At 46.9% G+C, this 5,000-nt stretch overlaps 15 non-coding genes and 2 pseudogenes across 15 annotated transcripts in view; all 17 read right to left on the bottom strand.

Moving 5' to 3' along the window:
* The window catches only part of LOC146282680 (5S ribosomal RNA), a 119-nt gene extending 69 nt beyond the window's left edge, over nt 1–50 (bottom strand). Inside the window, exon 1 of the ribosomal RNA XR_014762052.1 lies at nt 1–50. This exon is cut by the window's left edge and continues 69 nt beyond it. This is a non-coding gene — a ribosomal RNA (5S ribosomal RNA).
* Nucleotides 51–232: 182 nt separating this feature from the next.
* On the bottom strand, nt 233–351 carry LOC146282679 (5S ribosomal RNA). The gene has a single exon (XR_014758686.1). It is a non-coding gene; the product is annotated as a 5S ribosomal RNA (ribosomal RNA).
* Nucleotides 352–545: 194 nt separating this feature from the next.
* Nucleotides 546–664, bottom strand: LOC146282678 (5S ribosomal RNA). The gene has a single exon (XR_014758685.1). It is a non-coding gene; the product is annotated as a 5S ribosomal RNA (ribosomal RNA).
* Nucleotides 665–840: 176 nt separating this feature from the next.
* Nucleotides 841–959, bottom strand: LOC146282677 (5S ribosomal RNA). The gene has a single exon (XR_014758684.1). It is a non-coding gene; the product is annotated as a 5S ribosomal RNA (ribosomal RNA).
* Nucleotides 960–1,131: 172 nt separating this feature from the next.
* LOC146282676 (5S ribosomal RNA) lies at nt 1,132–1,250 on the bottom strand. The gene has a single exon (XR_014758683.1). It is a non-coding gene; the product is annotated as a 5S ribosomal RNA (ribosomal RNA).
* Nucleotides 1,251–1,432: 182 nt separating this feature from the next.
* Nucleotides 1,433–1,541, bottom strand: LOC146282675 (5S ribosomal RNA; annotated as a pseudogene).
* A 178-nt stretch (nt 1,542–1,719) lies between these two features.
* Nucleotides 1,720–1,838, bottom strand: LOC146282674 (5S ribosomal RNA). The gene has a single exon (XR_014761313.1). It is a non-coding gene; the product is annotated as a 5S ribosomal RNA (ribosomal RNA).
* A 172-nt stretch (nt 1,839–2,010) lies between these two features.
* On the bottom strand, nt 2,011–2,129 carry LOC146282673 (5S ribosomal RNA). The gene has a single exon (XR_014758682.1). It is a non-coding gene; the product is annotated as a 5S ribosomal RNA (ribosomal RNA).
* Nucleotides 2,130–2,311: 182 nt separating this feature from the next.
* Nucleotides 2,312–2,430, bottom strand: LOC146282672 (5S ribosomal RNA). The gene has a single exon (XR_014762045.1). It is a non-coding gene; the product is annotated as a 5S ribosomal RNA (ribosomal RNA).
* Nucleotides 2,431–2,612: 182 nt separating this feature from the next.
* On the bottom strand, nt 2,613–2,731 carry LOC146282671 (5S ribosomal RNA). Its single transcript, XR_014761168.1, has one exon. It is a non-coding gene; the product is annotated as a 5S ribosomal RNA (ribosomal RNA).
* Nucleotides 2,732–2,901: 170 nt separating this feature from the next.
* Nucleotides 2,902–3,020, bottom strand: LOC146282670 (5S ribosomal RNA). The gene has a single exon (XR_014758681.1). It is a non-coding gene; the product is annotated as a 5S ribosomal RNA (ribosomal RNA).
* Nucleotides 3,021–3,248: 228 nt separating this feature from the next.
* On the bottom strand, nt 3,249–3,367 carry LOC146282669 (5S ribosomal RNA; annotated as a pseudogene).
* A 174-nt stretch (nt 3,368–3,541) lies between these two features.
* Nucleotides 3,542–3,660, bottom strand: LOC146282668 (5S ribosomal RNA). The gene has a single exon (XR_014758680.1). It is a non-coding gene; the product is annotated as a 5S ribosomal RNA (ribosomal RNA).
* A 172-nt stretch (nt 3,661–3,832) lies between these two features.
* Nucleotides 3,833–3,951, bottom strand: LOC146282667 (5S ribosomal RNA). The gene has a single exon (XR_014760061.1). It is a non-coding gene; the product is annotated as a 5S ribosomal RNA (ribosomal RNA).
* A 182-nt stretch (nt 3,952–4,133) lies between these two features.
* On the bottom strand, nt 4,134–4,252 carry LOC146282666 (5S ribosomal RNA). The gene has a single exon (XR_014758679.1). It is a non-coding gene; the product is annotated as a 5S ribosomal RNA (ribosomal RNA).
* A 170-nt stretch (nt 4,253–4,422) lies between these two features.
* On the bottom strand, nt 4,423–4,541 carry LOC146282665 (5S ribosomal RNA). The gene has a single exon (XR_014758678.1). It is a non-coding gene; the product is annotated as a 5S ribosomal RNA (ribosomal RNA).
* A 170-nt stretch (nt 4,542–4,711) lies between these two features.
* On the bottom strand, nt 4,712–4,830 carry LOC146282664 (5S ribosomal RNA). Its single transcript, XR_014758676.1, has one exon. It is a non-coding gene; the product is annotated as a 5S ribosomal RNA (ribosomal RNA).
* Between the last annotated feature and the right edge of the window lie 170 nt (nt 4,831–5,000).

Raw genomic sequence — 5,000 nt, 5'->3', positions numbered from 1 at the left:
TTCCGAGATCAGACGAGATCGGGCGTTGCCAGGCTGGTATGGCCGTACGAAATAAGTTGACAACCATAGGCTACTTATCCATATACAGATTTAGCAATTGACAATGCAAGGTAGTCTCTCTCTCTCTCTCTCTCTCTCTCTCGTGTCAAAATGAAAACAGCTTCCAGCCCCTTTCATGAAGGACTACTTGTGCATATTGCAAGATGTCAGTTTCTAAGTGAATGAGCAAAAGAGCATACAGCACCTGGTATTCCCAGGCGGTCTCCCATCCAAGTACTAACCAGGCCCGACCCTGCTTAGCTTCCGAGATCAGACGAGATCGGGCGTTGCCAGGCTGGTATGGCCGTACGAAATAAGTTGACAACCATAGGCTACTTATCCATATACAGATTTAGCAATTGACAATGCAAGGTGGTCTCTCTCTCTCTCTCTCTCTCTCTCTCTCTCTCTCTCTCGTGTCAAAATGAAAACAGCTTCCAGCCCCTTTCATGAAGGACTACTTGTGCATATTGCAAGATTTCAGTTTCTAAGTGAATGAGCAAAAGAGCATACAGCACCTGGTATTCCCAGGCGGTCTCCCATCCAAGTACTAACCAGGCCCGACCCTGCTTAGCTTCCGAGATCAGACGAGATCGGGCGTTGCCAGGCTGGTATGGCCGTACGAAATAAGTTGACAACCATAGGCTACTTATCCATATACAGATTTAGCAATTGACAATGCAAGGTGGTCTCTCTCTCTCTCTCTCTCTCGTGTCAAAATGAAAACAGCTTCCAGCCCCTTTCATGAAGGACTACTTGTGCATATTGCAAGATTTCAGTTTCTAAGTGAATGAGCAAAAGAGCATACAGCACCTGGTATTCCCAGGCGGTCTCCCATCCAAGTACTAACCAGGCCCGACCCTGCTTAGCTTCCGAGATCAGACGAGATCGGGCGTTGCCAGGCTGGTATGGCCGTACGAAATAAGTTGACAACCATAGGCTACTTATCCATATACAGATTTAGCAATTGACAATGCAAGGTGGTCTCTCTCTCTCTCTCTCGTGTCAAAATGAAAACAGCTTCCAGCCCCTTTCATGAAGGACTACTTGTGCATATTGCAAGATGTCAGTTTCTAAGTGAATGAGCAAAAGAGCATACAGCACCTGGTATTCCCAGGCGGTCTCCCATCCAAGTACTAACCAGGCCCGACCCTGCTTAGCTTCCGAGATCAGACGAGATCGGGCGTTGCCAGGCTGGTATGGCCGTACGAAATAAGTTGACAACCATAGGCTACTTATCCATATACAGATTTAGCAATTGACAATGCAAGGTAGTCTCTCTCTCTCTCTCTCTCTCTCTCTCGTGTCAAAATGAAAACAGCTTCCAGCCCCTTTCATGAAGGACTACTTGTGCATATTGCAAGATGTCAGTTTCTAAGTGAATGAGCAAAAGAGCATACAGCACCTGGTATTCCCAGGCGGTCTCCCATCCAAGTACTAACCAGGCCCGACCCTGCTTAGCTTCCGAGATCAGGCGTTGCCAGGCTGGTATGGCCGTACGAAATAAGTTGACAACCATAGGCTACTTATCCATATACAGATTTAGCAATTGACAATGCAAGGTAGTCTCTCTCTCTCTCTCTCTCTCTCGTGTCAAAATGAAAACAGCTTCCAGCCCCTTTCATGAAGGACTACTTGTGCATATTGCAAGATGTCAGTTTCTAAGTGAATGAGCAAAAGAGCATACAGCACCTGGTATTCCCAGGCGGTCTCCCATCCAAGTACCAACCAGGCCCGACCCTGCTTAGCTTCCGAGATCAGACGAGATCGGGCGTTGCCAGGCTGGTATGGCCGTACGAAATAAGTTGACAACCATAGGCTACTTATCCATATACAGATTTAGCAATTGACAATGCAAGGTGGTCTCTCTCTCTCTCTCTCGTGTCAAAATGAAAACAGCTTCCAGCCCCTTTCATGAAGGACTACTTGTGCATATTGCAAGATTTCAGTTTCTAAGTGAATGAGCAAAAGAGCATACAGCACCTGGTATTCCCAGGCGGTCTCCCATCCAAGTACTAACCAGGCCCGACCCTGCTTAGCTTCCGAGATCAGACGAGATCGGGCGTTGCCAGGCTGGTATGGCCGTACGAAATAAGTTGACAACCATAGGCTACTTATCCATATACAGATTTAGCAATTGACAATGCAAGGTAGTCTCTCTCTCTCTCTCTCTCTCTCTCTCGTGTCAAAATGAAAACAGCTTCCAGCCCCTTTCATGAAGGACTACTTGTGCATATTGCAAGATGTCAGTTTCTAAGTGAATGAGCAAAAGAGCATACAGCACCTGGTATTCCCAGGCGGTCTCCCATCCAAGTACTAACCAGGCCCGACCCTGCTTAGCTTCCGAGATCAGACGAGATCGTGCGTTGCCAGGCTGGTATGGCCGTACGAAATAAGTTGACAACCATAGGCTACTTATCCATATACAGATTTAGCAATTGACAATGCAAGGTAGTCTCTCTCTCTCTCTCTCTCTCTCTCTCGTGTCAAAATGAAAACAGCTTCCAGCCCCTTTCATGAAGGACTACTTGTGCATATTGCAAGATGTCAGTTTCTAAGTGAATGAGCAAAAGAGCATACAGCACCTGGTATTCCCAGGCGGTCTCCCATCCAAGTACTAACCAGGCCCGACCCTGCTTAGCTTCCGAGATCAGACGAGATCAGGCGTTGCCAGGCTGGTATGGCCGTACGAAATAAGTTGACAACCATAGGCTACTTATCCATATACAGATTTAGCAATTGACAATGCAAGGTAGTCTCTCTCTCTCTCTCGTGTCAAAATGAAAACAGCTTCCAGCCCCTTTCATGAAGGACTACTTGTGCATATTGCAAGATTTCAGTTTCTAAGTGAATGAGCAAAAGAGCATACAGCACCTGGTATTCCCAGGCGGTCTCCCATCCAAGTACTAACCAGGCCCGACCCTGCTTAGCTTCCGAGATCAGACGAGATCGGGCGTTGCCAGGCTGGTATGGCCGTACGAAATAAGTTGACAACCATAGGCTACTTATCCATATACAGATTTAGCAATTGACAATGCAAGGTAGTCTCTCTCTCTCTCTCTCTCTCTCTCTCTCTCTCTCTCTCTCTCTCTCTCTCTCTCTCTCTCTCTCTCTCTCTCGTGTCAAAATGAAAACAGCTTCCAGCCCCTTTCATGAAGGACTACTTGTGCATATTGCAAGATTTCAGTTTCTAAGTGAATGAGCAAAAGAGCAGACAGCACCTGGTATTCCCAGGCGGTCTCCCATCCAAGTACTAACCAGGCCCGACCCTGCTTAGCTTCCAAGATCAGACGAGATCGGGCGTTGCCAGGCTGGTATGGCCGTACCAAATAAGTTGACAACCAAAGGCTACTTATCCATATACAGATTTAGCAATTGACAATGCAAGGTAGTCTCTCTCTCTCTCTCTCTCGTGTCAAAATGAAAACAGCTTCCAGCCCCTTTCATGAAGGACTACTTGTGCATATTGCAAGATGTCAGTTTCTAAGTGAATGAGCAAAAGAGCATACAGCACCTGGTATTCCCAGGCGGTCTCCCATCCAAGTACTAACCAGGCCCGACCCTGCTTAGCTTCCGAGATCAGACGAGATCGGGCGTTGCCAGGCTGGTATGGCCGTACGAAATAAGTTGACAACCATAGGCTACTTATCCATATACAGATTTAGCAATTGACAATGCAAGGTGGTCTCTCTCTCTCTCTCTCGTGTCAAAATGAAAACAGCTTCCAGCCCCTTTCATGAAGGACTACTTGTGCATATTGCAAGATTTCAGTTTCTAAGTGAATGAGCAAAAGAGCATACAGCACCTGGTATTCCCAGGCGGTCTCCCATCCAAGTACTAACCAGGCCCTAGCCTGCTTAGCTTCCGAGATCAGACGAGATCGGGCGTTGCCAGGCTGGTATGGCCGTACGAAATAAGTTGACAACCATAGGCTACTTATCCATATACAGATTTAGCAATTGACAATGCAAGGTAGTCTCTCTCTCTCTCTCTCTCTCTCTCTCGTGTCAAAATGAAAACAGCTTCCAGCCCCTTTCATGAAGGACTACTTGTGCATATTGCAAGATGTCAGTTTCTAAGTGAATGAGCAAAAGAGCATACAGCACCTGGTATTCCCAGGCGGTCTCCCATCCAAGTACTAACCAGGCCCGACCCTGCTTAGCTTCCGAGATCAGACGAGATCGGGCGTTGCCAGGCTGGTATGGCCGTACGAAATAAGTTGACAACCATAGGCTACTTATCCATATACAGATTTAGCAATTGACAATGCAAGGTAGTCTCTCTCTCTCTCTCGTGTCAAAATGAAAACAGCTTCCAGCCCCTTTCATGAAGGACTACTTGTGCATATTGCAAGATTTCAGTTTCTAAGTGAATGAGCAAAAGAGCATACAGCACCTGGTATTCCCAGGCGGTCTCCCATCCAAGTACTAACCAGGCCCGACCCTGCTTAGCTTCCGAGATCAGACGAGATCGGGCGTTGCCAGGCTGGTATGGCCGTACGAAATATGTTGACAACCATAGGCTACTTATCCATATACAGATTTAGCAATTGACAATGCAAGGTAGTCTCTCTCTCTCTCTCGTGTCAAAATGAAAACAGCTTCCAGCCCCTTTCATGAAGGACTACTTGTGCATATTGCAAGATTTCAGTTTCTAAGTGAATGAGCAAAAGAGCATACAGCACCTGGTATTCCCAGGCGGTCTCCCATCCAAGTACTAACCAGGCCCGACCCTGCTTAGCTTCCGAGATCAGACGAGATCGGGCGTTGCCAGGCTGGTATGGCCGTACGAAATAAGTTGACAACCATAGGCTACTTATCCATATACAGATTTAGCAATTGACAATGCAAGGTAGTCTCTCTCTCTCTCTCTCTCTCTCTCTCTCTCTCGTGTCAAAATGAAAACAGCTTCCAGCCCCTTTCATGAAGGACTACTTGTGCATATTGCAAGATTTCAGTTTC

The sequence above is a fragment of the Hypomesus nipponensis genome, chromosome 6 (assembly GCF_054491055.1).
Source record: "Hypomesus nipponensis isolate SF chromosome 6, ASM5449105v1, whole genome shotgun sequence".
Classification (NCBI taxonomy): domain Eukaryota; kingdom Metazoa; phylum Chordata; class Actinopteri; order Osmeriformes; family Osmeridae; genus Hypomesus; species Hypomesus nipponensis.
This window is presented reverse-complemented; position numbering and strand designations above follow the sequence as displayed.